Here is a 24,225-nt window from a genome sequence, read left to right as displayed (position 1 = left end):
TTCCGATATCGTTTATTTCAATATTTTCCATTTTGGCGTCCGTGCGACGGCTGAAGTCAGGGACCGTGTTACGATTTTCCGCAGTGAAACAGTTTCGGAACACTGAATTCAGTATTTCTGCCTTTCTTCGGTCGTCCTCTGTTTCGGTGCCATCGTGGTCAACGAGTGACTGAATAGGGGATTTAGATCCGCTTACCGATTTTACATATGACCAAAACTTTTTAGGGTTCTTGTTTAGATTGTTTGCCAATGTTTTATGTTCGAATTCGTTGAATGCTTCTCTCATTGTTGAAACCGTCTACACGCCCCCCCCCCACCCCTCTAGTGCTGTTATTTGCTGCCGCTGCTGTTGGTGGCGATCTTATGTAATGTGTGCGTGTGTTTTGAGTGGTGATGAGAGAAGAGAGTGGCTAATAGTACGTGGGCAACATCTTTTCTTTGTTTTTTTGCGTTAAATGAAACTCAGAGATCTTCAGCAGAGAAACAAGCGCCAGATTATCCATTTTATAGAGCATTATTCCAGTGTCTGGAACTCTTATCCAGGAGACACGACAACAGGCCTCGAATTCAGAGTGGAGTTGCTGGGATCCCAACAGGCTCATATAATCTATGTGAAAGTGCAACAGAAATGACCGGGGAACCTGAATGGGAATCCTTGCAAGAAAGAAAGATGGGTTAGTTCACGCGAAACCCAGTTGGGTATATTTAGAGAACTTGTATTGGAATAAGACTGTGCGATCACTATGCTACCAGCATTGTGGATCTCGCGTAGGGGTCGTGACAATAACATGACAGGGGTTAGGACATGTACAAAGACTGACAGACCAACATATTTCCCTTGCTCATTACGCTTGTGTTATAGTAAGCAACACTCTGAAGCTTGTAAGAGTGTGTGGACATCATTTTTAAGAAAAAAATTCAGTACTTTGCGCTGTTTCCGAGTTAATTAGCATTGAAGTCAGCCCATCAGGCCGTTGCGCACCCAAATTCAAGCGGCCCGCCCGATATAATTAGTGTCAGTTGTTTTGATCTTCGACAAACAGCGAAAGTATTGAAACACCCTTGCAGCACACAGTTTTAATCTACAAGGGTGTTTCAGTACTTCCTCTGTTTGTCGAAGAACAGTTTCTCTGTTGTAATGAGGAATTTTTTAGTTTTCCAGAAAAGTTTTTTAGTTCAATTTTTTAAATATCAAGGACAGAAAAAAGAGTGGTAAACAAACAAAAGTAGCCTATTGGTAAGTCGTGTCACATTAACAACGCTCTCTATGTAGAAAATTAAAAAAAAATACGAAAGGGTTGCTGAGGTTGCTAATGGACGCCTGTACGGAGGCAATCGATTCAGATCCTGGTGATGGGAGAGATTTTCACCGCCAGTATTTGGCCGATAAGATGATCTGAGGGGCTGGCGTGAAGTTCCCGATAATCAACCTTATATATACAATTCACAAAAAGTTACAGTTTCAAGGTAACAGGGTCTAAAAAATGGCTCTGAGCACTATGCGACTTAACTTCTGAGGTCATCAGTCACGTAGAACTTAGAACTAATTAAACCTAACTAACCTAAGGACAACACACACATCCATGCCCGAGGCAGGATTCGAACCTAAGACCGTAGCGGTCACGCGGTTCCAGACTGAAGCGCCTAGAACCGCACGGCTACACCGGCCGGCCTAACAGGGTCTAAAGTTAGAAAGTCGAGTAATAGCCAGTATTTATTTTCCATTCTTATATTATTTCATGTGTAAATTTTCGAACGTGCTTTTATTATTCAGTTCTGTTTTCGTACCCATTTTTGCTTGTGTTGTAAATCAGTCAGGAGATGAGAGGCAATCAACAGCTGTCGGTATGCGTGTGAATTGAAAATATTCAAAAACATATGAAAGCCAAATGATGTTTAATGCATTATATTTTCTACCTGGTACATTTTTTGCTTTCACTGTCAACATTTTGGATAGCTATTTTGATCAACCCATACTATGGATCTAGAGTAGAAACGTAGACAGGCAGTTATTAAAAATGCTCATCGTTAGCAAAACAAAACCACGAAAAATAATAATAAGAGCAGAGGAGACCGGGGCTCGAACTTGGGACCTTTGCCTTTTGCTAGCAAATGCTCTACCGACTTAGCTATCCAAGGACGACTCACAACCCGCCCTCACAGCTGCACTTCCACCAATACCTTATTACCTTACCTCCTAATTTCAGAGAAGTCCTCCGGCATACTTTGCAGGACTGGCAGTCCTGGAAGGAAGGTCAGTAAGTACTGGCGGAAGTAGTGTTAGGGTAGTTCAGTTTATAGAGCTCTTACCCACTAAAGGCAAACGTCCCGGTCTGACACACAGTTATACTCTGTTTCAAAGTTTCAAACAAACTCACACTCCGTTGCAGAGTGGAAATCCACTCGGCATGGAAGGTTCTCTGCGAAAAACAGAGAGCCGGCCGGGGTGGCCGAGCGGTTCTAGGCGCTACAGTCTGGAACCGCGGAACCGCTACGGTCGCAGGTTCGAATCCTGCCTCGGGCATGGATGTGTGTGCTGTCCTTAGGTTAGTTAGGTTTAAGCAGTTCTAAGTTCTAGGGGACTGATGACCTCAGAAGTTAAGTTCCATGTGCTCAGAGCCATTTTGAAAAACATAGAAGCTATTGTCTGGGAAACGAAAGTACGCGTTTTACAGCAATCTGTCACACATCTGCGAGAAAGTAATAAACCTTCGAAAACTCTTCTTTGAAACTGTTCTGAAAAACTGTTTAAACCATCTTCGAAAAAAATTAAAGGGCTTCTCACTAGATGAAAACACTTCTTTAGAAAAAAATAAAATCTCTTCTATGGGAAGAACAAACATCTCTTCTTTTTGGAAAGAAAAACCGTTTCTTTGACGCTACGGAGGCAGGTAATGGAGAAGAAGAGTATGAGTAGGTGCTACAATGATCGTATCATCTACATCTATTCAGACAGCCAGGCAGCCCTGTAATCATTGGCAGCTCCTGCAACAAGACCTAAGATTGCCACCGGGCTCTGGTGGAGCTAGGAGGAAGCAATAGGGGTGTATCTAGCGTGGGTCCCTGGCCACTCAGGGATCTGTGGCAATGAACAAGCCGATAGATTGGCTAGGATGGGGGCAACAACTCAATTTATTGGACCAGAACCTATCTTGACAATCACCTAGGCTATGATCCCATTAGAACTACGGAACTGGCTTAGGAAACAGCACGTAGGATATTGGACCAAGGTCCATAAACAAAAACATGGTAAGGTAATGATGCCCAAGCCATGTTTTAAAAGAAGCTCTGTAATCCTGGGATTGAACAGGAAAGAGATGACTGGACTGATGACTGGCCATGGGAACTTCCAAAAACACCTACACACAGTGGGTATAACGGAAGAGGACCCTAAATGTAGGATCTGTGATGAGGGTGAAGAAACTGCATCACACCTAATCTTTGAATGCATGGCATTGGAGAGTGAAAGATACAGAATCTTCGGGACAACTAGACCTGAAGAAATTGTGTCTAACAAAAAATTGGTAGAGGGACTCCTTGCACTATTTAAGGGCACTGGTTGACTTTAGTAGATATACAGGGAGCGATACCGCACAATAAACCTAGTTTCGGTGCGGGCAGGGGCGGGTTAGACCTAAGCAGTTTTAGCTCTCCTGTTAAAATAAAATTTAAAAAAAATCAATAGAGAAAAAGCTTTACGGACTTCCAAGGCCTCCAGAGAGCATTGAGTGGACAGCTTATCCTCGAGAAGGAGATTTGTTTAAGAGAGTATAAAGTGGAGCCAGTTGTAAGATTAATGACTGAAGGAAACAGAGTTGCAGTATAAGGTAATCGTCTGTGCAGTGAGGTATATGGAGACAGTAAAGAGGCGGGGGCAATAAAAGCACTTCTACCGTGATGGAGGAGAGTAAAAACCTCCGGGGGCAGCTTTCTGTCTCGGGATTGGCCGGCTCTGGCTTTATGGCCGGCGGTCACGGCAGCGCCGGGCCCCCGTCTGCTCTTAAAGAGATGACTCGGGCGCAGCCTTTCTCTGCTCTGCTCTGCTGTGATACGGGCCGCGGCCGTCTCCGCCAGTGTGGAACGGCCCGTGTGCCGGCTGGCCTCTGGAGCGCACTCACGCTCCCTCCTGCAGAGGGCAGCTCTGATACTGATGCCGACACCGCTTTCCGAACTATTTCGGTCGTAAAAGTTGGACGCGTAAAGCTCTGGACAGGAAAAGTACAGGGTGCGGCGCTTAGATCCGGACGAATTTCAATTTGAATTTCTCACCATATCGCAGTTCCACCGGAGGTCACTATTGTTATTCTTGAAAGCCACAGGCATCTAGTAAACAGTTGTTGTTGTTGTGGTCTTCAGCCCAGAGACTGGTTTGATGCAGTTCTCCATGCTACTCTATCCTGTGCAAGCTTCTTCATCTCCCAGTACTTACTGCAACCTACATCCTTCTGAATCTGCCTAGTGTATTCATCTCTTGGTCTCCCTCTACGATTTTTACCCTCCACACTGCCCTCCAATGCTAACTTTGTCATCCCTTGATGCCTCAGAACATGTTCTACCAACCGGTCCCTTCTTCTTGTCAAGTTGTGCCACAAACTCCTCCCCAATTCTATTCAATACCTCCTCATTAGTTATGTGATCTACCCATCTAATCTTCAGCATTCTTCTGTAGCACCACATTTCGAAAGCTTCTATTCTCTTCTTGTCCAAACTATTTATGGTCCATGTTTCACTTCCATACATGGCTACACTCCATACAAATACTTTCAGAAACGACTTCCTGACACTTAAATCTATACTCGATGTTAACAAATTTCTCTTCTTCAGAAACGCTTTCCTTGCCATTGCCAGTCTACATTTTATATCCTCTCTACTTCGACCATCATCAGTTATTTTGCTCCCCAAATAGCAAAACTCCTTTACTACTTTGAGCGTCTCATTTCCTAATCTAATTCCCTCAGCATCACCCGACTTAATTCGACTACATTCCATTATCCTCGTTTTGCTTTTGTTCATGTTCATCCTACATCCTCCTTTCAAGACATTTTCCATTCCGTTCAACTGCTCTTCCAAGTCCTTTGCTGTCTCTGACAGAATTACAGTGTCATCGGCGAACCTCAAAGTTTTTATTTCTTCTCCATGTATTTTATTACCTACTCCGTATTTTTCTTTTGTTTCCTTTACTGCTTGCTCAATATACAGATTGAATAACATCGGGGAGAGGCTACAACCCTGTGTCACTCCCTTCCCAACCACTGCTTTCCTTTCATACCCCTCGACTCTTATAACTGCCATCTGGTTTCTGTACAAATTGTAAATAGCCTTTCGCTTCCTGTATTTTACCCCTGCCTCCTTCAGAATTTGAAAGAGAGTATTCCACTCAACATTGCCAAAAGCTTTCTCTAAGTCTACAAATGCTAGGAATGTAGGTTTGCCTTTCCTTAATTTAGCTTCTAAGATAAGTCGTAGGGTCAGTATTGCCTCACGTGTTCCAATATTTCTACGGAATCCAAACTGATCTTCCCCGAGGTCGGCTTCTACCAGTTTTTCCATTCGTCTGTAAAGAATTCATATTAGTATTTCGCAGCCGTGGCTTATTAAACTGATAGTTTGGTAATTTTCACATCTGTCGGCACCTGCCTTAATCTCAAAATGACCGAGATGTTACGGGCGAGTGCGGAGTACAGCTGAAGAGCCGCGATTATCGACAGTCATCGCGCTGGGCATCCGCCCACTGAAATAGCTCGATTCTTCGGCTACACGAGATCAACTGTTTACGATATTGTGGCCAAGTATAATGCTTCGCAGAAGTCCGGGGTTCACGTCCCAGGTGTTGCGTCCAGTGGCAGTGATATCAGGCCGCCACATTTCTTTGAAAAGGGAGAAGCTGTCACGAAAGAAGTTTTTATGCAAATTTGGACAAATTTTGTGAAATAGTAGATGGTTACTGTGATCTCAGGGAGACAACATGGCTTTCAACAGGACGGTGCTCCGGCTCATACGAGCCATTTAGTCAAAAACTGTCTCTTGGATAACGTTGACATGTCCTGGTTAAAAGAGCTCTTGCCGCCGAATAATCTGGATCTGAACCCCCTCAACTACTATGTTTCGAGTGTAATCAGAAGAGTTACCAATAGGATGAGGCACCGTAAGGTCTCATACCTACGCACCGCTATCGAAGCAGCATTCGCGAATATGGACAGCGCTGTTTTATAGTGCCTGCGATCGCTTCAGGCCAAGATTGGAGGCGGTCATTGCGGCTGAAAGGGGTTACATCGAGCAATGTTACTTTTGAAAGATGCCGGTACCACTACTTACAGATAAAAAGATTTTCATTTTAATTTGTATTTTGTTTTAATAATTTTTTTTTTTTTTTCTTTATTTTTATTTTTTGTAAGTTTCATTTGTGCGGATTTAAGAGCCCCACCCTGTATGGTCACCCTTTCCCCGCCACTTGTTGCCATTTGCAGCTCGTGATTCGTTCAAACACAGTCACATGTTATTTGGGTACGAGGGTTGCCAGAAACGTTTCCGACCTCGACATGAAGTTTGCAGACCTTGTCAAGAAAAGTTGGGGCATTTGTGTGCGCATGCACGGTAAAAACAACAAGCAGACGGACAATAAGTTGGGGCATTTGTGTGCGCATGCACGGTAAAAACAACAAGCAGACGGACAATTAAAGATATAAACAGCACAAGCAAAATCCCAATGAGCCTTAAATGGGAATTGTGTAACTAGTGTATAACGCCGGTACTCAAATGGTTCAAATGGCTCTGAGCACTATGGGACTTAACATCTGAGTTCATCAGTCCCCTAGAACGTAGAACTACTTAAACCTAACTAACCTAAGGACATCACACACATCCATGCCCGAGGTTGGATTCGAACCTGCGACCTTAGCAGTCGCGCGGTTTCGGACTGAGCACGGTACGGCATTTAGCAAAATTGTTGCCAAATTAGCCTTTTTAGTACTGACTCTGTTCTTTAGAATACCATTTAGCTGGCAAATCAGTGACTTAGTTGGGGTCCGAAAGTATGTCTTTTTTCACAATTATTTGGCTTCTTTTCTACCTTATTTTCGTGTCAGTAGGAAAGCATTAAAATCCATGTTGTTTAGCGGAAAACTACTCGCTTCAGTATTGCACGAAAATTTATTATTAAATTGTACTAGAAATCACAGCCGGCCGGAGTGGCCGTGCGGTTCTGGGCGCGACAGTCTGGAACCTAGCGACCGCTACGGTCGCAGGTTCGAATCCTGCCTCGGACATGGATGTGTGTGATGTCCTTAGGTTAGTTGGGTTTAATTAGTTCTAAGTTCTAGACGACTGATGACCTCAGAAGTTAAGTCGCATAGTGCTCAGAGCCATTTGAACCATTTAGAAGTCACAGCAAAGAAAAATAAGCTGTGTTGGTGTGTGTTGTGAGCTTTTAACCATATACATACAAAAGAAAGAAAACGTAACTACGAAAAATAAACAGTTCAGAGCCTTACTGGAAACGCTGTTGCAACACAGCTAACATTAAAAAAGGGTCGCAACTTCACAATAATGAAGGAAGCTGTTCAAAGCAAAGCAGAATTTGATTTAAGTCGGATGAATTAGAAGTCACACGCTTCACAGTTGTAATAAACAATGCGCCAGCGACTGAACTGAGGAGAGGAACAGCGAACTTATATTCATTGCAGTTGTTTGTTAAGTGTACTAAATAATGTAATATTATAGTACAGATATTCTGAAGTTTGTACTGTAAGTACGTAGCAGAAACATTATCTATATTTTTACTGCGAGAAAAAGAAATTTATGCGAAAGACATTGATGAAGATGAAACTTCCTGGCAGATTAAAACTGTGTGCCCGACCGAGACTCGAACTCGGAACCTTTGCCTTTCGCGGGCAAGTGCTCTACCAACTGAGCTACCGAAGCACGACTCAGGCCCGGTACTCACAGCTGTACTTCTGCCAGTACCAAAGGCAAAGGTCCCGAGTTCGAGTCTCGGTCGGGCACACAGTTTTAATCTGCCAGGAAGTTTCATATCAGCGCACACTCCGCTGCAGAGTGAAAAATCTCATTGATGAAGATGTTTATTTACATTCACTTTTTCTTTAAAATATCGAGGTTTTAAAAATTGCCTCGTATTTTACATGAATATCACGGAAATATAATCTCAGATTTTTATATCTGCATTCTAAGTACTGTCGCATCCATAAATCATTTCTCTCGTGAGACAAACAAGGCGCTTCTGTAAGATTTTCTTCTTTTTCTTTTTTGTCTCCGGCTGTTGCGCCCATTAAAATGAAACGTCGTATGCGCATTTAATATATAATGCAAAATCCAGTGGAACAGTTATTTTTTGGAGTTGTTTTAAACTGAATTACTTACATGATATGAGTAAATCTGAGTAAATTAGTTTTCAAGGACTTGAATCCACAGTAAAAAAATAAAATCCATCAAAGTAATATCAGCAGTGATTACATTTAGAGTTTGTCTGTGTATAAAGTTTGATCATATTGTTCTTCACACAATTGCAGTTATCTAACCATACCTACTTTACTAGATTTTTTTCTATGTCTCTCCCCTACTTAAATACCTAACACAGTATAATTACTGCAAAAATAAAACTGCGTAAAATACACCTTGTTTTATTTCAAATTTTTCTGACTTGTTTTGTAAACACATTGAGCTTATTTAGTTTTGGAGAGATACAACACTGCTCACCAAAATTTCGGGTATTTTGGAGGTGCAGCTGTTGTTTGACAGTCGTTTTAGGGAGTCGATGCCAGTGTTCACGCGAAAACGGACAAAATCGAGTATCGAGCTCTCACTAGATTTTTTATTTAGAAAGGCAATACGCCTAATGCAAATTAAATACTAGCTGAACGCTGTGTACGGGGTTCTACGCCATTATTTAATGAAATTTTGGGTAGCTGAATTTAAACGTAGCCGTACCAGCTCGGGTGACAATGAACGTTCGGGAAGGCCAAAAACTACAACCACTTACAATAACATTGCTCAAATTCACCAAACTGTCCTAGAGAAGGAAAAACCTATTACAGGATCATACTACGCGACATTACTTGACAAACTGAAAGCGGAAATTGAGGAAAACGCTCACATTTGCAGACGAAAAATTTTTTTTCACGAAGATAATGCATCATCTCACTCCTCAGCCGTTGCCATTCTGAAATTCCACGAACTGCGATTTCAGCTCCTTGACCACCATTCTTATTCACCAGATCCAGCACCAGGCGATTTTGTTTTTGTTCCCTTGGCTAAAAGTTGAGCTCGGAGGAAATAAATTTTCGTTGAATGAAGTGCCCATCACTTTTGTAAACAGAGGAAGACATAAACTATTATTTGGACGGGTTGAAGAGATGGGGCCGTCGCTGGAAGAAATGTTCCATTTGTTTGTAGGGTCGGAAACATTTCAGTCTTCCTTTGTATTGGACCTATACGACGCTTGTGTCACACAGAAAGTATTGTGCATCTTCGTAAGATTCGTCTGAATAACGCCGTAGTGCCATGCTTTCGGCTGTATTTTTAAGCCCAGAAGAAAGGAAAAATTTGTAGGTTTCCCTCTGAACGAAGAGCTAATACGCAACACGTACTGTTTTGTGTTTTGCCCCTACTTCATATTTAATGCGTATGTGAGATCATATTCGCAGAAGGTTCAGAGACTCAGAGACTAAGCACAGTGGTCTGTACATGACGTTGTATCACGCCACTTTCAACAAAACTTCAAACCACCATTGTCAAACACACACACACACACACATATATATATATATATATATATATATATATATATATATATATATATTGCAGAATTATAGCTGATACTTAGCAGATTTTATGTTTTGTTTTCGTTGTCCTCGGAATACGGTTGTTGCCTCAGGATATTCCTGTACGAAGACTTTTAAAACTTTCCAGGATTGTAGAAGTTCGATGGATCAGTAGCTACGAAATAATAAATGTTCGCAGTTTTAGATTTCGTATTGTTAAATACTTCAAACAAGTAGTTGAAAAGAATACTTTCCTTCGTCAGCTAAAAATTCCAAATAAAAGCAAAACATGTACACGCTTTAGAAATGCCTTCAAACGACTCCATCTCTTACAATTCCTCTTCTTTCCAAGCCACATCAACGATTACATTTATACGCAAAGAATCTGATTATTTACATCGCTGACACAGACTATTCAAATTAGCTTAGATATTCTCTAAGTAAAGGCAAACGAAATTCATTTTGAAATGTTGTAAAAGACTTTATAAAATTTAGAGTTATGTTCGTATCCACATAGAATGCAAGCGATAACGCTCAAACTACAGTATGTCGTTTGCTGTGAGATTATTGCCTTACAATCAGTATCACAGAATTCATCTGGAGCATTAGGCTTAATTACACCACAATATACATATCAGTTACACTCCCCGTCAAGATCTGCATGTGTGGTCTGCTTGGTGTCAGGCAAGGATACTATAAATTCTTCAGGCTTTGCTGATACGTCTGTCAGGGGGATAGTGTTCACTGGTTTTCGCTTTATCCATAATGCGCTTTTTAGCGTGGTATTTTGCTTTGGCAAAATTTCCTTGTCAAAAATCCAAAATTATTACTACATGCAGCAATATATAACATACCGTAATTCTGCCTTGATAACAAATGAACGATTATGAAAGCTGTGTAACAAAAAATGTTGCAGGAGCTGGAATCTTGTCTGTTTAAAAATTCTTGCGATCTGATATTGCTTACCTTCTTCTGCTTCTGAGGACTCGAGATGGTCAGTTAAATGCTACAGGAACTAATGCCAGCACTAAGTATTGGAGCTTACTGCTTTAGTAGAAGGAACGAAATCTATTGCTGTCGCTGTTAATGATTGTTAGTATCACGAAAACTGAAGTTTGAGCTGATCGGAAGATGTATTTTTTTGACATATTATCCTTCCATTTTTCGTTGCTGAAAATTCGGGACGTTCACTACGAAGCTTCTACTCTATATCAGAAACTCTTGAGATACCTGAGCTCGCTTCCTTAATAAAACTAGCTCAATAAACCGTAGCAGTAAATGTATAAGCAGTAACGCAAAAGGCCCGATATGGCCGCCGCCAGCAAGCTGAGAAAAGAAGGAAGGATGCGTTCAACGCCCCGTCCACAGCGCGGTCATTAGAAACGGTGCACAAGCTCGGATTACGAGAGGACGAGGAAGGGAATCAGCCGTGCCCTTTCAAAGGAACCATCCCAGCATTTACCTCGAGCGATTTAGGGAAATCACGGAAAATCTTTATCCGGGTAAGCAAACGGGGGTTTGAGCCGCCGTCCACCGGAAAGCGAGTCCCGTATGCTAACCATTGCGGCTCCTCCCTCGGTCCCATAAGTCAGCCATACCTTCCCTAGACACAGACTTAGGACGCCATCGCTGTATGAAGGGGAACGGGCGTGCTCTGTCCCTGCCTTCTCTCCTCCGACGAGCGAAGCTGCTGTGGCACCAAACACAGGGTCCTATGCGCGAGAGTTTGCCACCAGACCACAGAGGCCAGCCACCTCCGTACTTAGTTGCAGAGCTTAAGACACGTGCAGTAATCCTTTACACCCGCGAAACAAATGTGTGTTCCTGCTGCTAAACGTAGGCTATAAGGCAGCTTCGAGAGATGAAATAGTCAAGGCAGAAGACGATCAAATAGGTAAAAGGACAAAGCCTAGCAGAAATCCTTGGCTATCATAGAAGATACTGAATTTAGTTGATGGAAGGAGAAAATACAAAAATCCAGCAAATGAAGTGGGCGAAAGTGACTACAAAGATCTAAATAAATGAGATCGACAAGAAGCGGAAAACGGCTAACCAAGAATGCTTAGAGGACAAATGAAAGGATTTAGAAGCTTATTTCACTAGGGGAAAGGTGGATACCACCTACAGGAAAACTAAAGTGGCCTTTGGAGAAAATGTATGAATATCAAGAGCTGAGGTGGAAGAACTGAAACGTGGAAGGAGTATATGGAGGGTCTATACAAGGGAGATGTACTTGAAGGCAGTGTTACACAAGTGGAATAGGACGTACATGAAGATGAAATGGGAAGTATGATACTGCGAGAAGACTTTGATGGAGCACTGAAAGACCTAAGTCGAAACAAGGCTCCGGGAGTAGACGAGATTCCGCTAGAACGATTGATAGCCTTGGGAAAGCCAACCGTGATAAAACTCTTCCATCTGATGAGCAAGATGTATGAGACAGGTGAAAAGTCCTCAGACTTCAAGAAGAATATAATAACTGCAATTGCGAAGAAATCAGGTGCTGACAGGTGTCAAAATTACCGAACTATCAGTTTAATAATTCATGGTTGCAAAATACTGACACGAATTGCTTACAAAAGATTGGAAAAACTGGTAGAAACCGACATCGGGGAAGATCAGTTTGGATTCCAAAAAAATGTTTGAACACGCGAGGCAATATTAACCCTACGATTTATCTTAGAAGATAGGTCAAGGAAAGCCAAATCTATGTTAATACATTTGTAGATTTAGAAAAAGCTTTTGACAATGTTGACTGAAATACACAGTTTCAAATACTGAAGGTAGCAGTAGTAAAATACAAGAATCTAAATGCTATTTACAGCTTGTACAGAAACAAAACGGCAGTTACTGGAGTCGAGGGGCATGAGAGGTAAGCAGTGGTTCAGAAAGGTGTGAGACCGAACCGGCCGGTGTGGCCGAACGGTTCTAGGCGCTACAATCTGGAACCACGTGACTGCTAAGGTCACAGGTTCGAATCCTGCCTCGGGCATGGATGTGTGTGATGTCCTTAGGTTAGTTAGGTTTAAGTAATCCTAAGTGTAGGGGACTGATGACCTCAGATGTTAAGTCCCATAGTGCTTAGAGCAATTTGAAATACAGACGTGAAGAATAAAGGTGTAGGTCGTTAATAAAGTTTATTTATTAAAAAAGCTTTAAGTTTTCACATAAAACATTCAGAGGCATTACTTTTCAGCACGACAGTGTTGGGATGAGGCCTGTGTGGTTCCAGAGTTAACTCCCTGAGAGGTGCCTGTCGTACAGGAACATCGTTTCGTTCCAAATCACGTCGCAGCTACAGCTTGGCAATCTTGAAAAACATTAGTGTTTATTGTGCAAAATTTTGTTTTGCAGAGCTATTCGTTGCAGTCCCTTTTGCTGTAGCTTGTACGTATGCTTTACCGAAGAGACCTTCAGTATGAAGAATACGATTTATTAAGTTAAATATTACTTGTTGTTATTCAGTTAAAATTTATTCAGTTAATTAATTACTCAACTGATTGGTATAAAGTTATCGTTCAATTATTTGTTACTGTAGCGATTGTAATTATTTAATTCTGTCATTAAACACTGCTCATTTAATATGTTATTAATTATTCTGTTACTTATTATTCATATATTATTAGTCAATTAAATATTAATAATGACATCAAGTCAACTGTCGAATTTGTTTGATGTGTAGCTCAAACAGTTGTTGCGACAGTAAGTGTGGATACACTTCCCGTTATTGAGCCACCAGCTCAGTCGTGGAACCTTAAAGTGGCTCATTCAGGGGAACTCGCATGGCCTTGTTGAGCAACATCTATTCTCTGTCCACAGCATATAGATTTGAATTGTGAACATGACAAAATGATTTGCATTGCTCGTGCTTTCCAGTGATTGCTGCAGAAACGTAACACTGCTAAGAGAACCATGACACTCCTACATATCAATCATTAATACTACCCAATTACAAGAAGACAATGAAAGGCCTACCTTCTTTCATTGTTGCTTTCTGTCTTCGCGGAACAATTCATCCCTAAGACGACGAATGTTTGGCAACTTGGGGCACACTTAGTGACTCCTGGCATGGGCCCATTGTGATACGCATACAGAAACCGACCCAGGCCATCGATAGCAAACTTAACCTGTGTCACGAAACGTTGCTTACGTTGTCGCTTCGACTAAATACACTACTGGGCATTAAAACTGCTACACCAAGAAGAAATGCAGATGATAAACGGGTATTCATTGGACAAATATATTATACTAGAACTGACATGTGATTACATTTTCACGCAATTTGGCTGCATAGATCCTGAGAAATCAGTACCCAGAACAACCACTTCTGGCCGTAATACGGCCTTGGTACGCCTGGGCATTGAGTGAGACAGAGCTTGGATAGTGTATACAGGTACAGCTGCCCATGCAGTTTCAACACGATACCACAGTTCATCAAGAGTGGTGACTGGCGTATTGTGACGAGCCAGTTGCTCGGCCACCATTCGCCACATGTTTTCAATTACTGAGAGATCTGGAGAATGTGCTGGCCACGGCACCAGTCGAACATTTTCTGCATCCAGAAAGACCCGTACAGGACCTGCAACATGCGGTCGTGCATTGTCCTGCTGAAATGTAGGGTTTCGCAGGGATCGAATGATGGGTAGAGCCACGGGTCGTAACACATCTGAAATGTAACGTCCACTGTTCAAAGTGCCGTCAATGCGAACAAGAGGTGACTGAGACGTGTAACCAATAGCACCCCATACCATCACGCCGGGTGATACGCCAGTATGGCGATGACAAATACACGCTTCCAATGTGCGTTCACCACGATGTCGCCAAACACGGATGCGACCATCATGATGCTGTAAACAGAACCTGGATTCATCCGAAAAAATGACGTTTTGCCATTCGTGCACCCAGGTTCGTCGCTGAGTACACCATCGTAGCCGCTCCTGTCTGTGATGCAGCGTCAAGGGTAGCCGCAGGCACGGTCTCCGAGCTGATAGTCCATGCTGCTGCAAACGTCGTCGAACTGTTCGTACAGATGGTTGTTGTCTTGCAAACGTCCCCATCTGTTGACTCGGGGATCGAGACGTGGCTGTACGATCCGTTACAGCCATGCGGATAAGATGCCTGTTATCTCGACTGCCAATGATACGAGGCCGTTGGGATGCAGCACGGCGTTCCGTATTACCCTGCTGAAACCACCGATTCCATATTCGCGATAGGCTAAAATCCGACCTTTATCAAAGTCCTCCTTAGACGAGGCATCACAACAACGTTTCACGGGCGACGCCGGTCAACTGCTGTTTGTGTATGAGAAATCGGTTGGAAACTTTCCTCATGTCAGCACGTTGTAGGTGTAGCCACCGGCGCCAACCTTGTGTGAATGCTCTGAAAAGCTGTTCATTTGCATATCACAGCATCTTCTTCCTGTCGGTTAAATTTCGTGTCTGTAGCACCTCATCTTCGTAGTGTAGCAATTTTAATGGCCAGTAGTGTATCTAGGCGAAAAGCGACATGGAATGGAATGAGCATTTAAGGTCAGTACTGGGGATGGGAGAATTTTATGAAAGTGTAGTTGATCTATAAAAGAGATATTTGAGGCCCAACCTTGAATAGCTTGAGAGCGTTTGGGATCCACACCAGGTGGGATTGAAGGAAGAGATCGAAGCGGTTCGGATGTGTGCTGCTAGATTTGTTACCGTCAGGTTCGATCAGCACAAATGTTGCACAAATGTTCCGTAAATTCAAATAGTAATCCCTATAGGGAATAGATGTTCTTTTCGCAAAACAATGTTGAGAGAATTTAGAGAATCATCATTTGTGGTTGACTGCAGGACGATCCTCCATCTACCAAGACACATCTCGCATGAGGAGTGTGGAGACAAGATAAGAGAAATGCAGGATCGTACGGCAGCATATAGATGGTCGTTTTTCCGTCGCACCATTTGCAGATGGAGCAGGAAAGAGAAAGGCTATCAGTGGCGTCGTATCGTCAACAGATCACGGTGCCACAAGAAGGTCGGCAACGCGAATCTGTACTACAGCCATTAGCTACAATCCGCAAAAACGTATGGCAGGCGCTCCTGAAGACGACGCATCCTTTGGAGCACAGCTGTGCCCTCGCACAGGAGGTCTATATAGAGCCGAACAAGGAAGCACTCCGCCTCAGTTTGTAAGCTCAACTTCAGCAGTCAACAACAACTCGAAGGGGCAGTGATCATGAAGTTTCAGATAAAAATGTACGTTAGGTAAAGTTGAACGTTATACATCAAAAGAACAGTTTTTGATTGCTTGCAACAAGGGATGATTTCATAGCCAATGATACTTCTAAATGATCTGTCCTGTTGCAAAGAACTGTCTCAAGTTAGGCATTCATCTAATAAAGTGAACCAGTATCTCATCTGTTGTAGTTAAAAATGTACCTTTTGGCAGAGCACTCAAAGAGCTCACATTTGTGACCAGAGGATCGTGGTTTCGTCTGGTCACAACAACTGGCACAAAACGCCGTCCTGTAGTCAACGTACGGTGGCTTGAGAAGTATGTACGGAGATTTAGACTAGCCAGATATTCGTGGAGATGCCTTCTGGAAATCTAGGAAACGGACTCAGCGTGTCCACGTGCCTGTTTGCAAGACGATCTGTGTGAATAAAGCAAGCTGCGCTGATTCGTTGAAAGGAGGTCGTTTTGCTCCAGCAACGCCGCAATGTTTGAACTCGGAATGTGCTCTAGGGACCCGGAGCAGACGGACGTGAGGTTTTTAGACGTGCCAGCAACACTTAGCAGCGCCTGTGCGGCCTACAGAGTATCTATAGAGGCTTCGCAGTGCAGAAGCGATAAGGCGCGAGACAGCCGGCGTGGGCACGCGCCGCTCTGAGTGCTCCCAGAATAGAGGCGGCCCGTACACAGTGGCTGCTGTGCTGTGCTCTGGAAGCGAGACGAGGTCAAGGGCCTGCTGCCGGGCCGCGGTCTCACACGTACAGTCGCGGCGCCGCTGCTCTGTGCAGTAAATGCGAAAATGTGTACACAGTTCTCAGACTGTAGACAATGGCCATCGGAACAGCACTAAAAAAAAAAGGTCCGATTAAAATTACTTGATATTTGGCGTCTGTCACTTGGCGCTACAGCCTTGCCGCGTCAGCTGCGGGATACTGCTTGGTTATAGGCGACACACAGACACGACACGTCACATCACAACGCTGTTTATGTGTAACGCGGAGCAATGTTGGAAGCGGCAGCCGCGAACTGTGAGGGATGCTCTGTCGACCAGTGACTGAACTGCGGCAGGCGACGCGTATTCTAACCCTGAAGTCAAACTCATATCCCAAGTTAACCACAGACTCGTGATGTCCAATGTGTCCGAGAAAACGGCGGTTAGCAGTCTGCAGCAGAACTAAAATCACGATCTCTTTGTTCACAGCGATTAAGCTGATCTCTACGGGCAAACTCAAAACACAAAAATTTCAGTTTTAGTGCTAAAAAACAAACTGTAATTTCTTACTCTCATTCTTTGGTTACTTAAAGCTATCCTTACATTGGCTACACGAACTGCCGCTTAACCAACCGATAAGCAGTCCTGTTTGACACTTTTTGTAGATTACAGACGATACTGGCAGATTCCAAATAAAGAAAGAATGGTAGGAAGAAAAACTAAGGGCAAGTAAAAGAGTTCATGCCATAATGAAAATTGTGGTGTCACCGCCAGACACCACACTTGCTAGGTGGTAGCTTTTAAATCGGTCGCGGTCCGTTAGTATACGTCGGATCCGCGTGTCGCTACTATCGGTGATTGCAGACCGAGCGCTGCCACACGGCAGGTCTAGAGAGACTTCCTAGCACTCGCCCCAGTTGTACAACCGACTTTGCTAGCGATGGTTGACTGACAAAATACTCTCTCATTTGCCGAGACGATAGTTAGTGTAGCCTTCAGCTACGTCATTTGCTACGACCTAGCAAGGCGCCATATTCTTCAAGAATGTATTCTAAACAGAAAATATTGTGACTCATGTACCGTCAAGAGCGACGTTCATCATTAATGCATTAAAGTTAAGTATCAAACTAATTACGTCCGCTTTCTGAATTCTAATTCCTTCATGTTCCAGACCTCACGTTAGGACAGTCCTTCCCTCCTCACGCCAGCCTGCGTGAGCTACAACGTGTGAATTTCGGCTTCCTCTTGTGAGACGGTGTTGGCTCTTCTGCCAACACAATAAAAATGATGTGGCAAAGTACTATAAATTTTAAAAAATGTAAATCAATTGATTAAAAATAATAATGAAAGTCTTTTCCCTGGACAGGAAAGGGAACTACAAAAAAATGGATCTACTTGCCACCACCACTTGTGTCCTGAGAAGAAAAAAAGAACGGCACCTCTCCAGGCGTTGGCGCCGACCTAAGCTTGTCCCAAAACAAGTAACCCATTTCTAAAAGGAGTAGGAAAGGAAAAAAGTAGGCGAAGAGAACACTCAGGCCAGCGATGAAAATGAAAGGAGTTTTTTCCCAGAAATTCCGAGAGTCGCTCGCGCCTTCCGCTGGTGGAACAATTAATCGTGTCTCCTAGAAATTTTTATGGAGCTTCTGTTTGTAGTTCCTTCTGACCATCACATTTGCAAAATATGGCTTGGACGTTCCAGCTGCAAGGTGGGTCGTGAAAGGTCCTTCATATAAAAGCTGAAAAGAACTGCTTGTACCTGGGGTTGCGAACAAGTGCCATTAAGGTACGTCCAATAACACAATTCCGATTTCACGTCGGCGTCAAAAAGGTAGCGGACGGTATGACCTCTATCCAATTCACGGCACTAGTTTTCGTTGCGTGGCAAAAACGTCTGGAAAGCGATCTGAGCAGGTGTCTGTCGGGTAAGGAAAACCAAGATTCGCTGCGCGAGCCTCCAGACGTCAGAAGACGGATGACATGAGAATCAGCTGGCGTCTGTGTCTCCACGCCACAGTGAACACATAGGGGCGTGTCAGGCAGGCGGACGCGGTGCAAACGAAACTGGTTGACCTGTTTGTCACTGGCGGTGATATACCAGGAGGATTGGACGCTTGTGTCGAGAAAGCATGCGCCCACCGCTTTCCATATACGACACCATATGATCTGAGGACGTGTGTGTTCTCTAGGCGCTACAGTCTGGAGCCGCGCGGCCGCTACGGTCGCAGGTTCGAATCCTGCCTCGGGCATGGATGTGTGTGATGCCCTTAGGTTAGTTAGGTTTAAGTAGTTCTAAGTTCTAGGGGACTGATGACCTCAGCAGTTAAGTCCCATAGTGCTCAGAGCCATTTGAACCATTTGAAACTTGTGTTCGATATGATAGGGGAGCCGATGCATTTGTAATGCGTCGTGTACAGTATTTGTCCGGAGTACTTGTGGGAGCGGTAAGGATTGGAGGATGTAACATAATTCAATAAAGAAGCAGCCATGGAATGTCTGATAATACGACTGTGGCTGACGTGGAGGCCGGAGCATATTCACGTATAAGCAGCCCGGTGTCGCTCATCGGGCAACGGCGCCGGACTTTCGGTTGGGAGCCAACAAAAAGTGCCGTGACTGTCTGGCGCGTGGAATAGCCGACCACGTCACGCTTCTGTGGGACAACAAGGGAGGCATACTGAACTTTGAATAACATCCCATTAGAGACAAACGATCCCATCGGCATCAACATACGACGGGCGAGGGTAATCGGGGTTGAGAACCCTTGTGCCACGTGAGGGACGGGAGAGGCCTGGTAGACATTCACGTACCGCGCACCCTTGCACAATGCCAAAAATGGCTCTGAACACTATGGGACTTAACATCTGAGGTCATCAGTCCACTAGAACTTAGAACTACTTAAACCTAACTAACCTAAGGGCGTCACACACACCCATGCCCGAGACAGGATTCGAACTTGCGACCTTAGCGGTCGTGCGGTCCCGGATTGAAACGCCTAGAACCGCTCGGCCACACCAGCCGGCTAAGCTACCATTTTATTTGGTATTAGAGAAAAAGTCGGGCTATAGACAATATTCAGGGGAGTATGTTGTGTCTCGGTTTCCTCTTCTGATGCTAATATCTGAGATGTGCACAAAATTTATTTTTTACAGGTAATAAATTTAAAAATTTCTATCAATGATCACACACACATCATCATATTTTAGAATTTTCTAAAATTAGTGGGCAATGGAGGTAGAGGAGGTCATTGTGATTGTATACTAAAATGCCAATGAAACTGGTACGCCTACCTAATATCGTGTAGGTCCCCCGCGAACACGTACAAGTGCGGCAACACGACGTGGCATGGACTCGACTGATGTTTGACACCATGAATCCTGCAGGGCTGTCCATAAATCCGTAAGAGTATGATGGAGTGGAGATCTCTTCTGAACAGCACGTTGCAAGACATCCCAGATATCTTCAACAATGTTCATGTCTGGGAAGTTTGTTTGTAAGCGGAAGTGTTTAAACCCAGAAGAATGTTCCACGAGCCACTCTGTAGCAGTTATGAATGTGTGGGGTGTCGCATTGTCCTGCTGGAACTGTCCAGGTCCGTCGGAATGCACAAAGGACATGAATGGGTGCAGGTGATCACGCAGGATGCTTACATACGTACCACCTGTCAGAGTCCTAGCTGGAAGTATCAGGGGTCCCGTATCACTCCAATTTGAAACGTGACTCGTCCGACAAGGCAACATTTTTCCAGTCATCAACAGTCCAATCTCGATGTCGAGAGGCCCAGGTGAGGCGTTAAATTTCGTGTCGTGCAATCATCAAGGGTACACCGAGTGGTCCTTCGGCTCCCAAAGCCCATATCGATAATGTTTCATAGAATGGTTCGTACGCTCACACTTGTTGATGGCCCAAAATTGAAATCTGCAGCAATTTGTAGAAGGATTGCACTTCTGTCACGCTCAACGATTATCTTCAGTTCTCGTTTGTCCCGTTCTTGCAGTATCTTTTTCCGGCCGCAGCGATGTCTGAGGTTTGATGGTTTACCAGATTCCTGATATTCACGGTAGACTCGTGAAATAGTCGTACGGAAAAATCCTCACTTCATCGCTATCTCGGAGATGCTGTGACCCATCGCTTATTTGCCGACTATAACACCACGTTGAAACTCACTTAAATCTTGATAACATGCCAATGTAACAGCAGTAACTGATCTAACAAATGCGCCAGACACTTGCTGTCTTACATAGACGTTGCCGACCTCTGCGCTGTATTCTGCCTGTTTACATATCTATGTACTTGAATACGCATGCCTGAAACAGTTTCTTTAGCACTTTAGTATATGTGCCAGTTCTGGTCAATTTACCTTCATTTAGGAATAAAGTGTACCGGAATGTTAAAAATTCAGGTTTCCGATAAATTACAAAAGAAGATTTACGAACTTATCAGTTTATTACTACGCAGCTTTAGATCACACAAGCTGCATATTGCTGTTCGTCACCTGTTTCTTTATTCTTCGTAACCTTCTCTTCATTATTTTATTTATCCTAGTGTCCTTGGTAAGATTTTGCAGCTTTCTCCACTTTGGTCACTCGCAGCCGATAAATAACAGTTAGACGTTAAATATTATTCCTTGCACTCTTGATGTATAGTACTGTCACCGTCAGAGGGTGGTACGGGACTACAAGTCCCACCGCCACGTCTCCAAAGTGAATTGCAGTGACTAACTCGGTCAGACCGGTGATGCTGCATTGTATCTTCAACATAGTTACTTTGCGAAGTACTGTGTTCGGGTTTCATTCCCCTATGCAGCTGTTGAAGCTTTCGTTGGGATTCTGAGAGAGACCATGAGGATGTCTCCAAAGAAGATTTGTATTTGCCAGATCGCTTTCGTTGGGATCCTGAGAGAGACCATGAGGATGTCTCCAAAGAAGACTACAAGTCCCACCGCCACGTCTCCAAAGTGAATTGCAGTGACTAACTCGGTCAGACCGGTGATGCTGCATTGTATCTTCAACATAGTTACTTTGCGAAGTACTGTGTTCGGGTTTCATGCCCCTATGCAGCTGTTGAAGCTTTCGTTGGGATTCTGAGAGAGACCATGAGGATGTCTCCAAAGAAGATTTGTATTTGCCAGATCGCTTTCGTTGGGATCCTGAGAGAGACCATGAGGATGTCTCCAAAGAAGATTTGTATTTGGCAGATTCTATTGTTTAGGCTTAATTGCCCCATAACAGCAAGGAATGCCAGTGAGTGTGTAGTATGCCTGTACACCCAATTACTGTAGGTGACTCTTGAACCAAATGATGTGTATTATTCAATGTTGTTTTGAAATGGTTTCTTTATTCTTGGAATTTATTACACAGGAAACACATACACTAAAATAAAATAACATAGTAACAACTATGAAACAAACGTATTTCAAATTCCGAAAGCACTTCATAAAGACAGGGGGCCTATCTCCTGTGCAACATTACATTCACACTAAATTTACGAACAAACGGATAATGTGAAAGTAGACAAACTATATGTTCTTGTAATATCTACAAATGCTCTTATATATTGAGCGGGTACATTTTTTCAAATTTTTGGTAATTTTTCACGAGCAACTCCCGTTACTCACTGGAGATTTTAAGTACACCGTGTGAGTTCATTTACTAGCCATTTACGCACATCTGTATTACTAAACGGCTAAACTAGAGCGCATTTCCACTGTACGCTGCAGACTTCGTATCTAACGATTTCCAAGGTGCAAACAAAATCTGGTTTTGAATATTTCATATAACTGTTGACTGACGTGCCCGAATAGTCGAGCGCGTTAGAGCGCCCACTTCCGGGAGACAGGGAGAGGCGCTGGCCCCGTATCGAATTCACTCGGCGGATTAACGTGGACGGCTGGTGCGCCGGCCAGGCTCCACGCGGTGTTTAGGCAGTTTCTCACACCCGACGACGCCAATACCGGGCTGGTACCCACGTACGGCTTCAGGTGCACACCTCGCAAACATTAACAAAACGGTCTTATACACTTACATGAGCTGTAATACTGCACACAAACAGATTTGGTGCACAAATTCCGTCCCAGGGAGAAATGGTAGCGACAGGAACGATATCATCCGGGCACCCACTGCCACTAACAACGCCAAAACCACAGACCCTGTGGAGCACAGGAGAAAGCCAGTAACAAGAAGAAGGTATGATTACTGACCGAATTCAAAAATTTAAGATGCTGTCATCTGCCCAGTAAGAGGAATGATCGCACATTAAAGGTTTAACGCAGTAGACAAGTATTAAAGTTAGGAACTATGTCTATGTTCTGAGGAAGTGTAACTCGCGGCATACAAACTACTCAGATGACATCCATCCAGTGACTCAACAAACTTTAAACATAATTTCAAAGCTCTAGTAAAACCAAAATAATTAGGGTCTCGGATCTTCAGTCACATAGGTTTTACATGCTTAACATCAAATATTTAACGCGTTTCTAAAGTGGTCAGACGTTTTGTACAATGGAGTTCGATTATTTGCAAAACTGAGGTTGGAGTCATTAAAACTAAACTAAACTAAACTCCGTCCGAACAGGCCATGAAGGCCCAACCGTGCCGACCGGCCGCCGTGTCATCCTCAGCCCACAGGCGTCACCGGATGCGGATATGGAGGGGCGTGTGGTCAGCACACTGCTCTCTTGGCCGTATGTCAGTTTACGAGACCGGAGCCGCTACTCCTCAGTCAAGCAGCTCCTCGGTTTGCCTTACGAGGGCCGAGTGCTCACCGCTTGCCAACAGCGCTCGGCAGACCAGATGGTCACCCATCCAAGTGCTAGCCCAGCCCGACAACGCTTAACTTCAGTAATCTGACAGGAACCGGTGTGACCACTGCGGCAAGGCCGTTGGCGAGGTTGGGATCATTATTAGCCAAAAGTAAGCTTGATAACTACTGTACAAACAACTCTGTCCATGACCATGGAACAAGATAAACATTAAATTTACATTTGTCAAGAAAAAATAAACACAAAACTCATAAGTACGAGACATCGATGCCAGAACAGATTAATGCTGGTGACAATCAGTAACACGAAAATAGCACACAAATTTTCAACATAAATTTTCGAGATGGTTTTGGCAACTCACATGCTAATCTTTCCAAATTCCAGGATGTTTGCTGGCACATACACGCTGCACTAAATATAAATTATGTATAAATGAGCATAATTACTGAGGAGTGAATTAATGTTTCAAAAAAATCTACTCTTACATGACCCGTATTATTAAACAGCTAACCAAGCCACGATGCTAGTAGCGAGACGATTATTTATTAGCTCTCAGAGGCAACAAAAAATTATTTTCAATACTCCATGCAGTTATTGAAAATTCAAAAATTGTAAGTCGTGTAATAACCTACTCATTAAGAAGTTTAAACCTGTGTTAAAAGTTTAACACGGTAAGACAAGTATCAGATTTAGATACTGTGTATATATCTCGAGGCAAGTCACGGAGAGCAAGTCACCCAAACTACACTATGTGATGAAAAGTATCCGGG

At 43.5% G+C, this 24,225-nt stretch overlaps 1 pseudogene; it reads right to left on the bottom strand.

The window, feature by feature from the left end:
• Positions 1–23,462: 23,462 nt before the first annotated feature.
• LOC124546334 lies at positions 23,463–23,580 on the bottom strand (annotated as a pseudogene).
• Positions 23,581–24,225: the final 645 nt, after the last annotated feature.

This window comes from Schistocerca americana, chromosome 8 (assembly GCF_021461395.2).
Source record: "Schistocerca americana isolate TAMUIC-IGC-003095 chromosome 8, iqSchAmer2.1, whole genome shotgun sequence".
Taxonomy (NCBI): Eukaryota; Metazoa; Arthropoda; class Insecta; order Orthoptera; family Acrididae; genus Schistocerca; species Schistocerca americana.
The sequence above is the reverse complement of the archived record's forward strand: the minus strand, read 5'-3'. Positions and strand labels throughout refer to the sequence as shown.